The sequence below is a fragment of the Rattus norvegicus genome, chromosome 8 (genome assembly GCF_036323735.1).
Source record: "Rattus norvegicus strain BN/NHsdMcwi chromosome 8, GRCr8, whole genome shotgun sequence".
NCBI lineage: Eukaryota > Metazoa > Chordata > Mammalia > Rodentia > Muridae > Rattus > Rattus norvegicus.
Genome location: NC_086026.1, coordinates 23,857,291 through 23,875,124, shown reverse-complemented (window position 1 = coordinate 23,875,124; position 17,834 = coordinate 23,857,291).

Here is a 17,834-nt window from a genome sequence, read left to right as displayed (position 1 = left end):
ACAGGAAGGAAGAGCATATACAAGGTCAGCACAGGTTCAACTCAAATGGTGTCCTGTCTTAGGGTTCTCTACAGTCACACACATGGAATGTCTTTCTATATTGAGGGAATATGACTTACAGTCTGTAGTCCAACTCCCCAACAATGGTCAGCTGGGAATAGGAAGTCCAAGAATCTAGGAGTTGCTCAGTTCCACAAGGCTAGTTGTTTCAGCTGGTCTTCTGTAGAATTAGAATCCAACAGACGTGCTGGCAAGTAAATGCATGAGTGAACCTTCCTCCTTCCACAGTCCTTATGTAGGTCTCCAGCAGAAGCTGTGGCCCAGATTAAAGATGTGTACTTCCAAGCCTGGACCAGGGACTTTTTTTGTGTCTGGCTTACCTTGAACTCAGATCTCCTTGCCTTAGTGTCCTGGGATTAAAGGCATGTGCTACCTTGCCTAGGCCTAAGCTTTTCATAGCAAGTATGTCTCAAGGTCACCATGCCAAGATCTAGGTCAGAAACTTGTGTCTTGAAGCCTCAAGATTTGGATTGCAGGTGAGACTTTCAATTTGGGATTGTAGTTCATTCCAGATATAGTTAAGTTGACAATCAGGCATAGCCATTATAAATCCTAACACTGAGAGGAACAACTGAACACAGGCTGCAGCCACTAACTAAGAAGCTGTCTCCAATTGACATCTGGTTGAAAAGGAGCAATTAATCCTCTCCAATATAGTTTCACTGGGTATGTTATCCAATCTTATGGGTAGGTAGGCCCCTTGCCTAGCAGTAGGTGGCCAACACAAAAGAATTTTTTTTAATCAATAGTATTTTTGTAGATTATTTTTGTCTCATATTCTTTTGCTTGGGTATATTTTCTTTTGCTACCTTGAATATAGTTTCCAATTTTGTGTGTTTAAAGATTTTGTTTCTGTGTGTGTATGTGAGCATGCATGCACCTTTGAGTTCCTTGTATTTTATAATTATTATATGTTTTTGGTTTGTCTTGGCATCCCCAATACTGACTCGGTTTGGTGACTGTGATAGATCCCCAAGAGTGACAATCTCTAGATAGACTTTCCTTTTGTCTTTTGTTCACATTTTTGTCTCCATATTTCCTCCTGGGAGTATATTGTTCCCCCTTCTAAGGAGTACAGAAGCATCCACACTTTTGTCTTCTTCTTCTTGATTTTAATGTGGTCTCTGAATTTTATCTTGGGTAATCCAAGCTTTTGGGCTAATATGCACTTAGTAGAGAGTACTTATCGTTTGTGTTCTTTTGTTATTGGGTTACCTCACTCACGAAGAAAGAAATTCATGGAGTCATTGTTTTTAATAGCTGAGTATACTCCATTGTGTAAATGCACCACATTTTCTGTATCCATTCCTCTGTTGAAGGGCATCTTGGTTCACTCCAGCTTCTAGCTATTATAAATAAGCCTGCTATGAATATATCGGAGGATGTGTCCTTGTTATGTGTTGGAGCATCATTAGGGTACATGTCCAGGAGTGGTATAGCTGGGTCCTCAGGTAGTAATATGGTCAAATTTTCAGAGAAACCACAAGACTGATATCCAGAGTGGTTGTACCAGCTTGCAATCCCACCAATAATGGAGAAGTGTTCCTCTTTCTTCACATTCTTAGCATAAGCTGTCACCTCATATTTTGATCTTAGCCATTCTGACTGGTGTGAGGTAGAATTTCAGGATTGTTTTGATTTGCATTTCCCTGATGACTAAGAATGTTGAACATTTCTTTAGGTGCTTCTCTGCCCTTCAATATTACTAATTAGAGAATTGTTTAACTCTGTACCCCATTTTAATAGGTTTATTTGATTCTCTGGAGTCTAACTTTATATATATGTGTATATATATAATATATATATATATATATATATATATATATATATATGATATTAGGCCTCTATCGGATGTAGGATTGGTAAATATCTTTTCCCAATCTGTTGGTTGCCATTTTGTCTATTCAAAGGGTCCTTTGCTTCACAGAAGCTTTGCAATTTTATGAGATCCCATTTGTCGATTCTTCATCTTAGAGCATAAGCCATTGGTTCTCTGTTCAGGAAATTTAACCCTGTGTCCATGTATTAGAGGAACTTCCCCAGTTTTCTTCTATTATCAGTGTATCTTGTTTTATGTGGAGGTCCTGGATCCACTTGGACTTGATCTTTGTATAAGGCGATAAGAATGGGTCAATTTACATTCTTCTACATGCTGACTGCCAGTTGAGAAAGCACCATTTGTTGAAAATGCTTTTTTCAAATGGATGATTGTAACTCATTTGTCAAAGATCAATAAGTGTATGAGTTTGTTTCTAAGTTTTCAATTCTATTCCACTGACATACCTGCCTATTTCTGTACCAATACAATACAGTTTTTTATCCCTATTGCTCTGCAATACAGCTTGAGGTCAGGGATGGTGATTTCACCTAGAATTTCTTTTATTGTTGAGAATAGTTTTTGCTATCCTGGTTTTTTTTTAATTATTCCAAATGAATTTGCAAATTGCTCTTTCTAACTCTATGAAGAATTGAGTAGGAGTATTGCTGGAGATATGATTGAATCTGTAGATTTCTTTTGGCAAAATGGCCGTTTTTACTATATTAATCCTGCCAACTCATGAATAGCAGAGGTCTTTCTATCTTCTGAGATCTTCTTCAATTTCTTTCTTCAGATACTTGAAGTTCTTGTCATACAGATCTTTCACTTTTTTGGTTAGAGTCACACCAAGGTATTTTATATTATTTGTGACTATTATGGAGGGTGTTGTTTTCCTAATTTCTTTCTCAGCCTTTTTATCCTTTGAGTAGAGGAAGGCTACTGATTTGTTTGAGTTAACTTTATATCCAGCTACTTTGCTGAGGTTGTTTATCAGGCTTAAGAGTTCTCTGGTGGAATGTTTGGGGTCACAAATATACTATCATATCAGCTACAAGTAGTGCAGATATTTTGACTTCTTCCTTTTCAATTTGTAACCCTTTGACCTCCTTTTGTTGTCTAATTACTCTGGCTAGGACTTTAAGTACTATATTGAATAAGTAGGGAGAGAGTGGACAGCCTTGTCTAGTCCCTGATTTTAGTGGGATTACTTCAAATTTTTCTCCATTTAGTTTGACGTTGGCTACTGGTTTGCTGTATGTTGCTTTTACTCTGTTTATTTGTGGGCCTTGAATTCCTGATCTTTCTTTACCATAAAGTGGTGTAAATTTGGTCAAATGCTTTCTCAGCATGTAATGAGATAATCATGGGCTTTTTTGAATTTGAGTTTGTTTCTAGAGTAAATTTTATTGATGGATTTATATATATTGAACCACCCCTGCATCCCTGGAATGAAGTCTATTTGATCATGAAAAATATTTTCAATAAAATTTAAAAGAAACAGATTGGGGAACCAGAAGATAGGGGCACTGGAGCTGCAGGTCCCCTGCACTCCAGACACCACCCGGACCTGAAGGGACCGGATCAACACTTCACTCCACCCAAATCCCGTGGGAGGGAGAGCTAAAATTTCATAGAGGCAGACATGCCTGGAAAGCCAGAAGAGACTACATTCTGCCCACATTTCTGACTCCAGAGGGAAACACCTAATGGCATCTGGGACCCTGGTGCATGGGGGCTCCTGGAAAAGGTGGCGCATGCCCTCCTGGTTGCCGCTTTCACTGAGAGCTCAAAAGCAGCCCGACATAAGTAACTTGAGCCGTGGGACCAAAGGTAAGACCAACTTTTCGGCTCCAAGCAATCTGCCTGCTGGACTCAGGATAGAGGACCACAGGAACAGCTGAAGACCTGTAGAGAGGAAAGACTACATGCCCAAAAGCAGAACACTCTGTTCCCATAACTGGCGGAAAGAAAACAGGAAAATAGGTCTACAGACTCCTGACACAAAGGCCTATAGGATGGGCTAGCCACTGTCAGAAATACCAGAACAAAGTAACACCAGAGACAATCTGATGTTGAGAGGCAAGCACAGGAACCGAAGCAACAGAAATCAAGACTACATGGCATCATCGGAGCCCAATTCTCCCACCAAAGCAAACACGTAATATCCAAACACACCAGAAGAGCAAGATCTAGATTTAAAATCACATTTGATCATGATGCTTGAGGACTTCAAGAAAGACATGAAGAACTCCCTTAGAGAAATGCAGGAAAACATAAATAAACAAGTAGAAGCCTATAGAGAGGAATCACAAAAATCCCTGAAAGAATTACAGTGAAACACAATCAAACAGCTGAAGGAATTAAAAATGGAAATAGAAGCAATCAAGAAAGAACACAGGGAAACAACCCTGGATATAGAAAACCAAAGGAAGAGACAAGGAGCCATAAATATAAGCATCACCAACAGAATACAAGAGATAGAAGAGAGAATCTCAGGAGCAGAAGATTCCATAGAAATCATCGACACAGCTGTCAAAGATAATGTAAAATGGAAAAAGCTACTGGTCCAAAACATACAGGAAATCCAGGATTTAATGAGAGGATCAAACTTAAGGAAAATAGGTATAGAAGATAATGAAGACTCCCAGCTCAAATGACCGGTAAATATCTTCAACAAAATCATAGAAGAAAACTTCCCTAACCTAAAGAAAGAGATGCCCATAAACATACAGGAAGCCTACAGAACTCCAAATATATTGGACCAGAAAAGAAACTCCTCCCGTCACATAATAGTCAAAACACCAAACACACAAAATAAAGAAAGAATAATTAAAAGCAGTAAGGGAAAAGGTCAAGTAACATATAAAGGCAGACCTATCAGAATCACACCAGACTTTTCGCCAGAAACTATGAAAGCCAGAAGATCCTGGACAGATGTCATACAGACCCTAAGAGAACACAAATGCCAGCCCAGGTTACTGTAACCTGCAAAACCCTCATTTAACATAGATGGAGAAACCAAGATATTCCATGACAAAACCAAGTTTACACAACATCTTTCTACAAATCCAGCGCTACAAAGGATAATAAATGGTAAAGCTCAACATAAGGAGGCAACTTACACCCTACAAAAAGCAAGAAACTAATTGTCTTAGCAACAAAACAAAGAGAAAAAAGCAAACAACCATAATATCACATCCAAATATGAATATAACAGGAAGCAATGATCACTATACCTTAATATCTCTCAACATCAATGGTCTCAACTCCCCAAAAAAAGGAATAGATTAACAAACTGGATACACAATGAGGACCCTGCATTCTGCTGCCTACAGGAAACACACCTCAGAGACAAAGACAGAAACTACCTCAGAGTAAAAGGCTGGAAAACAACTTTCCAACCAAATGGTTGAAGACTCAAACTGGAGTAGCCATTCTAATATCAAAGAAAATCGATTTTCAACCAAAAGTCATCAAAAAAGATAAGGAAGGACACTTCATATTCATCAAAAAAAAATCCACCAAGATGAACTCTCAAGCCTAATTATCTATGTTCCAAATACTAGGGCACCTACATACATAAAAGATACCTTACTAAAGCTCAAAACACACATTGCACCTCACACAAAAATAGTAGGAGATTTCAATAACCCCACTCTCATCAATGGATAGATCATGGAAACAGAAATTAAACTGAGACGTACACAGAGTAAGAGAAGTCATAAACCAAATGGACTTAACAGATATTTATAGAATATTCTATCTTAAAGCAAAAGGATATACATTCTTCTCAACATCTCATGGTACTTTCTCAAAAATTAACCATGTAATTGGTCCAAAAACAGGTCTCAACAGATACAGAAAGATAGAAATAATCCCATGTGTCCTATCAGACCATCATGGGTTAAAGCTGGTCTTCAATAACAAAGGGAAGAACACCCACATATACATGGAAGTTGAACAATGCTCTACTCAACGATAACCTGTTCAAGGAAGAAATAAAGAAAGAAATTAAAGACTTCTTAGAATTTAATGAAAATGAAGGTACAACATACCCAAACTTATGGGACACAATGAAAGCTATGCAAAGAGGAAAACTCATAGCTCTGAATGCTTGCATAAAGAAACAGGGGAGACCATATATCAGCAGAATGACAGCACACCTAAAAGCTCTAGAACAAAATGATGCAAATGTACACAGGAGGAGTAGAAGGCCGGAGATAATCAAACTCAGAACTGAAAACAACCAAGGAGAAAGAAAAAGGACCATAGAAAGAATCAACAGAACCAAAAGTTGGTTCTTTGAGAAAATCAACAAGATAGATAAAGCCTTAGCCAGACTAATGAGAGGACACAAAGAATGTGTTCAAATTAACAAAATCAGAAATGAAAAGGGAGACAAAACTACAAAATCAGAGGAAATTCAAAAAGTCATCAGATCCTACTACAAAAGCCTATATTCAATGAAACCTGAAAATCTGCAGGAAATGGTCATTTTCCTAGATAGATAACAGGTACCGAAGTTAAATCAGGAACAGATAAACCATTTAAACAACCCCATAACTCCTAATGAAATAGAAGCAGTCATTAAATGTCTCCCAACCAAAAAGAGCCCATGTCAGTAAGGGTTTAGTGCAGAATTCTATCACACTTTCATAGAAGACCCCATACCAATATTATCCAAACTATTCCAAAAAATAAAACAGATGGACCACTACCGAATTCCTTCTATGAAGCTACAATTACACTTATACCTAAACCACACAAAGACCCAACAAAGAAAGAGAACTTCAGACCAATTTCCCTTATGAATATCGACACAAAAATACTCAATAAAATTATGGCAAACCGAATCCAAGAGCACATCAAAACAATCATCCACCATGATCAAGTAGGCTTCATCCCAGGCATGCAGGGATGGTTTAATATACGGAAAAACATCAACATGATCCTTTATATAAACAAACTGAAATAACAAAACCACATGATCATTTCATTAGATGCTGAGAAAGCATTTGACAAAATTCAACACCCCTCCATGATAAAAGTCCTGGAAAGAATAGGAATTCAAGGCCCATACCTAAACATAGTAAAAGCCATATACAGCAAAGCAGTTGCTAACAAACTAATGGAGAAAAACTTGAAGCAATCCCACTAAAATCAAGGACTAGACAAGGCTGCCCACTCTCTCCCTACTTATTCAATATAGTTCTTGAAGTTGTAGCCAGAGCAATCAGAAAACAAAAGGAGGTCAAAGGGATACAGATCAGAAAATAGGGAGTCAAAATATCACTATTTGCAGATGATATGATAGTATATTTCAGTGATCCCAAAAGTTCCACCAGAGAACTACTAAAGCTGATAAACAACTTCAGCAAAATGGCTGGGTATAAAATTAACTCAAATAAATCAGTAGCCTTCCTCTACACAAAAGAGAAACAAGCCGAGAAAGAAATTAGGGAAACGACACTCTTCATAATAGACCCAAATTATATAAAGTACCTCGGTGTGACTTTAACCAAGCAAGTAAAAGATTTGTACAATAAGAACTTCAAGACTCTGAAGAAAGAAATTGAAGAAGTCCTCAGAAGATGGAAAGATCTTCAATGCCCATGGATTGGCAGGATTAATATAGTAAAAATGGCCATTTTACCAAAAGCGATCTACAGATTCAATGCAATCCCCATCAAAATACCAATCCAATTCTTCAAAGAGTTAGACAGAACAATCTGCAAATTCATCTGGAATAACAAAAAACCCAGGATAGATAAAACTATCCTCAACAATAAAAGGACTTCAGGGGGAATCACTATCCCTGAACTCAAGCAGTATTACAGAACAATAGTGATAAAAACTGCATGGTATTGGTACAGAGACAGACAGATAGACCAATGGAACAGAATTGAAGACCCAGAAATGAACCCACACACCTATGGTCACTTGATTTTTGACAAAGGAGCCAAAACCATCAAATGGAAAAAAGATAGCATTTTCAGCAAATGGTGCTGGTTCAACTGGAGGTCAACATGTAGAAGAATGCAGATTGACCCATGCTTATCACCCTGTACAAAGCTTAAGTCAAAGTGGATCAAGGACCTCCACATCAAACCAGATACAAACTAATAGAAGAAAACCTAGGGAAGCATCTGGAACACACGGGCACGGGAAAAAATTTCCTGAACAAAAGACCAATGGCTTATGCTCTTAGATCAAGAATCGACAAATGGGATCTCATAAAACTGCAAAGTTTCTGTAAGGCAAAGGACACTATGGTTAGGACAAAATGGCAACCAACAGATTGGAAAAAGATTTTTAGGTATCCTACAACAGATAGAGGCCTTATATCCAAAATATACAAAGAACTGAAGAAGTTAGACCGCAGGGAGACCAATAACCCTATTAAAAATAGGGTTCAGAGCTAAACAAAGAATTCACAGCTGAGGAATGCCAAATGGCTGAGAAACACCTAAAGAAATGTTCAACATCTTTAGTCATAAGGGAAATGCAAATCAAAACAACCCTGAGATTTCACCTCACACCAGTGAGAATGGCTAAGATCAAAAACTCAGGTGACAGCAGATGCTGGCAAGGAGGGGAGAAAGAGGAACACTCCTCCATTGTTGGTGGGATTGCAGACTGGTACAACCATTCTGGAAATAAGTCTGGAGGTTCCACAGAAAATTGGACATTGAACTGCCTGAGGATCCAGCTATACCTCTCTTGGGCATATACCCAAAAGATGCCCCAACATATAAAAAAGACAAGTGCTCCACTATGTTCATCACAGCCTTATTTATAATAGCCAGAAGCTGGAAAGAACCCAGATGTCCTTCAACAGAGGAATGGATACAGAAAATGAGGTACATCTACACAATGGAATATTACTCAGCTATCAAAAACAATGACTTTATGAAATTCGTAGGCAAATGGTCGGAACTGGAAAATATCATCCTGAGTGAAGTAACCCAATCACAGAAAAACACACATGGTATGCACTCATTGATAAGTGGCTATTAGCCCAAATGCTTGAATTACCCTAGATGCCTAGAACAAATGTAACTCAAGACAGGTGATCAAAATGTGAATAATTCACTCCTTCTTTAAAAGGGGAACAAGAATACCCTTGGCAGGGAAGAGAGAGGCAAAGATTAAAACAGAGACAGAAGGAACACCCATTCAGAGCCTGCCCCACAGGTGGCCCATACATATACAGCCATCCAATTAGACAAGAAGGATGAAACAAAGAAGTGCAGGCTGACAGGAGCCGGATGTAGATTGCTCCTGAGAGACACAGCCAGAATACAGCAAACACAGAGGCGAATGTCAGCAGCAAACCACTGAACTGAGAATAGGACCCCCGTTGAAGGAATCAGAGAAAGAACTGGAAGAACTTGAAGGGGCTCGAGACCCCATATGTACAACAATGCCAAGCAACCAGAGCTTCCAGGGACTAAGCCACTACCTAAAGACTAAATATGGACTGACCCTGGACTCTGACCTCATAGGTAGCAATGAATATCCTAGTAAGAGCACCAGTGGAAGGGGAAGCCCTGGGTCCTGCTAAGACTGAACCCCCAGTGAACTAGATTGTTGGGGGGAGGGCGGCAATGGGGGGAGGTTGGGGAGGGGAACACCCATAGTGAACGGGATGGGGGGAGGGGATGTTTGCCCGGAAACCAGGAAAGGGAATACCACTCGATATGTATATAAGAAATACTCAAGTTAATAAAAAAAAAAAAAAGGAAAAAAATTCTGGCAAACCGAATCTAAGAGCACATCAAAACAATCATCCAACATGATCAAGTAGGCTTCATCCCAGGCATGCAGGGATGGTTTAATATATGGAAAACCAACAACAAGATCCATTATATAAACAAACTGAAAGAACAAAACCACATAATCATTTCATTAGATGCTGAGAAAGCACTTGACAAAATTCAACACCCCTCCATGATAAAAGTCCTGGAAAGAATAGGAATTCAAGGCCCATACCTAAAATAGTAAAAGACATATATAGCAAACCAGTCGCTAACATTAAACTAATGGAGAGAAACTTGAAGCAATCCCACTAAAATCAGGGACTACACAAGGCTGCCCACTCTTTCCCTACTTGTTCAATATAGTTCTGGAAGTTCTGGCCACAGCAATCAGACAACAAAAGGAGATCAAGGGGATACAGATCGGAAAAGAAGAAGTCAAAATATCACTATCTACAGATGATATGATAGTATATTTAAGTGATCCCAAAAGTTCCACCAGAGAACTACTAAAGCTGATAGATAACTTCAGCAAAGTGGCTGGGTATAAAATTAACTCAAATAAATCAGTAGCCTTCCTCTACACAAAAGAGAAACAAGCCGAGAAAGAAATTAGGGAAACAACACCCTTCCTAATAGTCCCAAATAATATAAAATACCTCGGTGTGACTTTAACCAAGGGTCAGTCCATGTATAGTCTTGGGTAGTGGCTTAGTCCCTGGAAGCTCTGGTTGGTTGACACTGTTGTTCATATGGAGTCTCAAGCCCCTTCAAGCTCTTCCAGTCCTTTCTCTGATTCCTTCAAAGGGGGTCCTGTTCTCAGTTAAGTGATTTGCTGCTGGCATTCGCATATGTATTTGCTGTACTCTGGTTTTGTGTCTCAGGAGAGATCTACATCCGGTATCTGTTGGCCTGCATTTCTTTGCTTTATCCATCTTGTCTAATTGGGTGGCTTTATATGTATGGGCCACATGTGGGACAGGCTCTGAATGGGTGTTCCTTCTGTCTCTGTTTTTTAATCTTTGCCTCCCTATTCCCTGCCAAGGGTATTCTTGTTCACCAAACAATAAGACCCTCTGTATTAGTCAGCATTCTCTAGAGGAACAGAAATGATAGGGTAATCAAAAAATATTTTTAAAGGTTATTTATTTGTTTCTTTGTTTGCTTGTTTTCTCACGAGCAGCCTTTTCTGTGTGGACCTAGTTGTCTTAGTTGTCTTAAAATTCATTCTGTAAACAAGACTGGCCTCAGACACAGAAATACTCCTGTGTCTGTTTCCCAAGTGCTCCATTAAAGGCATGTGCCACTATATCTGGCATAAAAGGGGATTTATTAGCATGGTTTACACTCTGTGGTCTGGCTAGGCAAACAATAACTGTCTCCCCAAGGAAAAGGCAAGAAAATAATAGCTGATCAGTGGTTCAGTGAGTGTGAATTCTTCAGCTGATCTTCAGTATTCTCTGGAATTGTGAGGTAGCCTTGTGGTGACAAGAAAATGTTAGTTAACAACAAAATACTAGACCAGAGCCACTTGGAGGCAATTGGGCCTGTATTCAAGTTCAAGCATGGCCACAACCATTGCAAGCATGCAGAATGGCTTTGGTGGAGAGGAGTCCTGAAAACCTATCAGGTAAGTTTTATACAAAAAACAAATAGGAGTGAGAGTATCTCTAGCCAGGGAAGCATCTAATTGGAGAGCTCCTGTGGCCTTCAGCATAACTGGCTGCTGCTGGGAGTCAAACCATAAACTTAGTTTCTGCTTCCCTCTGCATTGGTGTGTGTTGGGCAGGGGGCAGGCTTGTTGGGGATTATCCTGGAAATGCTTGATTTGATGGAGGTGATTAACCTGAAGAGGCAGGTTTTATTGGGGTTAGCCTAGAAACTGGAGCTAGGCTCAAGCTTTGTTGGGGGCTAACTTGGAAACTAGTGCTAGGCACCAGTTTAACTTATCTAAAATGGAGTCTGAAGCTAAAATATCTCATATCTCAGTTTCTAACACCAACCAAGAAATGCCTCAGGAGGAGAAAAAATGAATTTGGCAGCGAGAGCAAAGAACAGAATGAGAAGTAAGAAAAAGCAATAACTCTCTACAATGTCCTTATATGTATGCTGCTAAGAGGTGGGGTACTGATCATCAAATGATCAGATCAAGAATGATCCATTTTTGAGAGGTGGTGTTCATCCCAGCACTCAGGGCAGAGGAAGGCTTATCTCCGAGTTCAAGACTAACCTGGTCTACATTGTGAGTTCCAGAACATTCAAGGCTACACAGAAAAACATTCTCCTGAAGAACAAAAACAAAAACAACAAAAAAAGCAAGAATAATCCATCATAGTTGTTTCCAGATGCTTGGGTTTTGGTAGATTCCAGATGTAGTCAAATCACAAACCAAATTAGTGATCAATTTCTCTCTCTAAAAAAAATTAAAAAGAATGTGAAGACAGAAAGAATGGTGTTGTGGTTTGCCCTAAAGTTACTGTATTTTGTTGCTAATTCCACTGCCCCAAAGACAACTGCCTAGTCAAGGACTCAGAACTCAGGTGTCTTCACCAGAATCACCTCTCCAGTGAATTTGTAAAGTACTGGTGAGGGGCAGGTACAGGATAGAGGCAGGCCTGTCATTGGAGGAGAAGGAAGGATGGGCAGGAGAGAAGTTTGAAGGAAGAGGAGGAGACTAGGAGACAGGAGACAGGAGAGAGGGGAGAAACCATGGCATGTGATATTAAGATTCTGCTGTGTGTATTTACAGGTTGTTATCAATGTTCTTAAGGGATGGATGGTACTGGCTTTGTATGTTTAAGTGGGCAATTATATCTTACCAATTGGGTCAAAGATAATTGTGTTGTGTGTTCTTTTATGTGAGGGTTTGTGTGTAGGAAAGTGTGGGGTTGGGATGTGTTTCTGCCAAGATATCTAGCAGATATCTTGGGGCACCGTGGCGCAGACCTAGCAGGGTAAAAAACAATGATACTTTATTATTTTTATATTTTTACAACAACAGAATGGGAAGACAGTTTCTTAGCAACTTTGAGATATAACTTGAGAGTCACCAAAATAGAATAAATACTTAATAATACTAAGACACCGTTAAATTCCTTTGAGAAGACCACACCTACGTCTCTGAGCTTCTCTCCTTTTCTGTTACTGTGTGCTTAAAATCTGTTAAACATAACGTTTAAAAACTGTTTGGTACAAGTCTTCAATCCCAACACTTAGGATGCAAAGGTAGGCAGATTACTATGAGTTCAAGGCAAGTCAGGTCAATGTATGTGATCCAGGACGTTTGTGGTCATAGAGGGAGATATTGTATCAAAACAAAACAAAACATAAAGAAAAGAAAGCATAGTCTGCTATCCTTCTTTGGCAATCCCGAATCCCAACTCTGGAGTGTGCCATGCCTCACTTTCATGTAATCTTGTGCTTAAAATCTACATCAAAAGCTTTTTCAATAACCTGCACCATTGTCTTGAAATAAACTACTACCATGTCCTGAAACTATCTTCTAGCCTAAACCCATGAATTCCGTATTTGTTCGAGTAAAGTATTATACATAAATGACAGTGTGTATCTGTTGTTGCCTCTGTTGACATCAGAGCAATGTTGGACATATTCTCTTTACAATTCAATAACAAAAATGTATTCTAGCATTATAAAACTTTTTCATAGCAGATGAACTCACTTCCGCATTCTTCAAACCAAGACTCCTTATTTCACATTTCTCGGAATTCAAAAAGTGCTTATCTCTGGTGAAGACAAGGCCTAGCTAAAAATGATGTGCCTTCAATCTGGAAATGGGTCTTTACTCTGAAATATTATAAAGCATCACCAAGAGTGCAGCCTTTTCCCCAAAGAAACAAGCAAGGGAAGTGGAGGTGCATAATCTATACAAGAGAGTACAGGTGAAGTTGTTAGGAACTTCCAGACTTGGTGGCCATTCTGGCAAATGCTACCCTCAGTTCCCTGAAAAAATTTGGGAAGCAAATGTCAGCAGCCCCTTTCAGCACTTTCAGAGACAGTGTTTGAAGAGGACACAGCTACTCAATATATTCCAGACCAGAGTTCTAGCTATAAGTGGGGCTGTTGCATCTTCCCTCCAAGTTGGCCTCATGCAAAGGGTCCCTGCAAAAACATTACCTGGCCCATGTTCCTCTGGCTGGTCTACTATGGCTGTAATAGGGAGAGGGATGAGTTGCTTTTGGAAGGAGAAAAGTACCAGGCCTCAGACATTTTTCGGAGGAGAAAAAAGCTAGACATTTTGGAAGCTTGCCCTCTTTACTAACTAGTCATAGGCCCTTTCTGTCTGCCTCTCAGAGGATCTAATTCCCAAGTCCCTCAATACTGGAGCCTAACTGGAGACCAGTCAAAGCCATTTGCTTTTAGTTCCTCAAGAATTTGAGTGTCCTTGATGACTACTTTTAACCTCCCCAGGACTTAGATTTTTCTAGTAATAGGGATATGCATGATGAACAATTTCCTAACATTATGTCTCATGTCAAGTGTAGGAATTTGAGCAATGCACTCTGTTCCTGATCCACATCAGTTCTCTTTAAAAGGCACTTATAGTCATATGGTGGATAACAGCACATGTACTGCCAGGCAGGACTGAGTAGGGAAAGACAAGGCTAATGGGTAGAGCTCTGGTTCATGGCTGCCAATTAGCCCCTTAAGACCCTCAGTTTTATTGATGTTTATTAAACATGCCTGAGGACCAAGCTTCACAGCCATAGACTCTCCCTCTATTTTCCATCTGCTACTAAACCTACATATCTGCATTTAAAATTTTTTTCTTTAAATATCTAAGGCTTTCTTTCCAATCATGGGTTTTTAAAAATCCTGTCCTTTAAGCCATCAGTCCCTCATCCAGATAAATTTATAGACACGGGCTAAGAGAGGCTGAGTCAGTGTCTGTACTGTGACCAAAGAAATTACAGGAAGACTTAAATTCTGGACTTGCTTACAACATGAGAAGGTCAGTCCATTATAATCATGGTCGGGAGCATGGCAGTAGGTAGGCAAGTATGGGGATGAAATAAGTAGCTGAGATCTTTACAGCCTGAGCTGCAGAAAACAGTCTGAGAAAGAGACTCAGAACTTTGGAAACCCCAAAGCCTCTGTTTCCCTCTGTTTCTGAGATGGCCATGGAAGAATAAAGAAATTCAAAGTGATCTGCATATATCTAGAAACTCAAGGACAGATGAAGCACCAAGACACAATGTCTCTCAGAATGAATAAAGTTCAAATAACAAATTTAATTCAGATACTTAATCTCACTAAAGAAGATTCTTAGTATAACAGCCTCAAGAGAACACAGGGCAGTGTTGGCAGGGTCAGGACTCAAGATGAGCAGGTCTACTTACTTTCTCATGTCTTGCACAGGGACATAAACAACAGCCACAGAAAGAAAAGTTGGCATATCCTGAAGTCACAGGGACTAAGTTCTGGGAGCAAATCAATAAGCCTCCCAAATGCAAAGCAACGGTGTTAGTTCTTAATTGGCTTTAAATGACCCTGGTGTAGAGGAAAGCTTGGTTCAGGAGTCCAGTGAATCAATCATTCAGGTTCTAAGTGGGAAAAATAATCCATTTTTCTTACCTGTGAAATAAGGGTATTGGGATTTATATTTTATAATATGTGCTCGCAAAACATAACCTCTACATGTCCACAAGCATTATATTCGGGCTGCATTTCACAGACATTTCCAATTAAAAGTTGTATTTGCTTTTTTTTAAATTTTCTGAGACAAGGATCAGACTATCATTCAGTTTATTCTTCAGGCTTGTGAGTCTCTAGCCTAAGCCTCTATACTGAATATTAATTATTAATATATGAAGGTTTCAGTCTTCCATGTCCTTATACTCTTCATTTAGATACTTCCTACTTACTACTTCAAATTATTTGGAAATAAATGATTTTCAATATAAAAATCTTTTTCTTTTTTTACATTTTCTTGAAAATATTTTTCATGATCAAGTAGACTTTCTTCCAGAGTTGCAGGGATGGTAAAATATATATAAATCCATCAACAAAACACACTCTATAAACAAACTCAAATTTAAAAAAAAAAACACATTGTCATCTCATTACATGCTGAAGAAAGCATTTGACAAAATTTAACAACACTTCATTATAAAAGTCTTGGAAAGATCAGGAATTCAAGATGAACATCTAAACACAGTTAAAGCAATATACAGCAAACTACTAGCCAACGTCAAATTAAATGGAGAAAAACTAGAAGCAATCCTACTAATATCAGGGACTAGAAAAGGCTGGCCACTCTCTCCTTACCTATTAAATATAGTACTCAAAGTCCTAGGCAGATCAATTAGACAACAAACAGAGGTCAAAGGGATACAAGTTGGAAAGGAAGAAGTCAAAATATCACTATTTGCAGAGGTTATGATACTATAATTAAGTCTCAAAAAATTCCATCAAAGAACTCCTAAAATTGATAAACAACTCCAACAAATTGGCTGGATATATAACTAACTCAAACAAATCAGTAGCCTCCCTCTAATCAAAGGATAAACTGGCTGAGACAGAAATCAGAAAAAAGACACCCTTCCCAATTGTCACAAATACTAGAAAATACCTTGGTGCGACTCTAAGAAAGCAAGTGAAAGATCTGTATGACAAGAACTCGAAGAAATAAATTGAAGAAGATCTCAGAAGATGTAAAGATCTCCCATGTTCATGGATTGGCAGGATTAACGTAGGAAAAATGGCCATTTTGCCAAAAGCAATCTACAGATTCAATCAAAATTCCAACTCAATTCTTTACAGAGTCATAAAGAGCAATTTACAAATTCATTTGGAATAACAATAAGAAATACAATATAGCAAAAATTATTTTCAACAGTACAAGGCATTCTGGGGGAAATCACCATCCCTGACCTCAAGCTGTATTACAGAGCAATAGTGATAAAAACTGTATAATATTGGTACAGGAACAGGGAGGTAGGTCAGTGGAATAGAACTGAAGACTCAGATCTTACTGGTTGCAGCCACCGCTCAGAGCTCGTAGGCAGCCCCCCACGAGCAAACTTGAGCCTCGGGACCACAGGTAAGACCAACTTTTCTGCTGCAAGTGACCTGCCTGGTGAACACCAGACACAGGCCCACAGGAACAGCTGAAGGCCTGTAGATAGAAAAAACTACACGCCCAAAAGCAGAACACACTGTCCCCATAACTGGCTGAAAGAAAACAGGAAAACAGGTCTACAGCACTCCTGACACACAGGCTTATAGGACAGTCTAGCCACTGTCAGAAATAGCAGAACAAAGTAACACTAGAGATAATCTGATGGCGAGAGGCAAGTGCAGGAACCCAAGCAACAGAAACCAAGACTACATGGCATCATTGGAGCCCAATTCTCCCACCAAAGCAAACACGGAATATCCAAACACACCAGAAAAGCAAGATCTAGTTTCAAAATCATATTTGATCAGGATGCTGGAGGACTTCAAGAAAAACATGAAGAACTCCCTTAGAGAACAAGTAGAAGCCTACAGAGAGGAATCGCAAAAATCCCTGAAAGAATTCCAGGAAAACACAATCAAACAGTTGAAGGAATTAAATATGGAAATAGAAGCAATCAAGAAAGAACACATGGAAACAACCTTGGATATAGAAAACCAAGAGAAGAGACAAGGAGCTGTAGATACGAGCTTCAACAACAGAATCCAAGAGATGGAAGAGACAATCTCAGGAGCAGAATATTCCATATAAATCATTGACTCAACTGTAAAGATAATGTAAAGCGGAAAAAGCTACTGGTCCAAAACATACAGGAAATCCAGGACCCAATGAGAAGATCAAACTTAAGGATAATAGGTATAGAAGAGAGTGAAGACTCCCAGCTCAAAGGACCAGTAAATATCTTCAACAAAATCATAGAAGAAAACTTCCCTAACCTAAAAAAAGAGATACCTATAGACATAAAAGAAGCCTACAGAACTCCAAATAGATTGGACCAGAAAAGAAACACCTCCCGTCACATAATAGTCAAAACAGCAAATGCACAAAATAAAGAAAGAATCTTAAAAGCAGTAAGGGAAAAAGGTCAAGTAACATATAAAGGCAGACCTATCAGAATCACACCAGACTTTTTGCCAGAAACTATGAAAGCCAGAAGATCCTGGACAGATGTCATACAGACCCTAAGAGAACACAAATGCCAGCCCAGGTTACTGTACCCTGC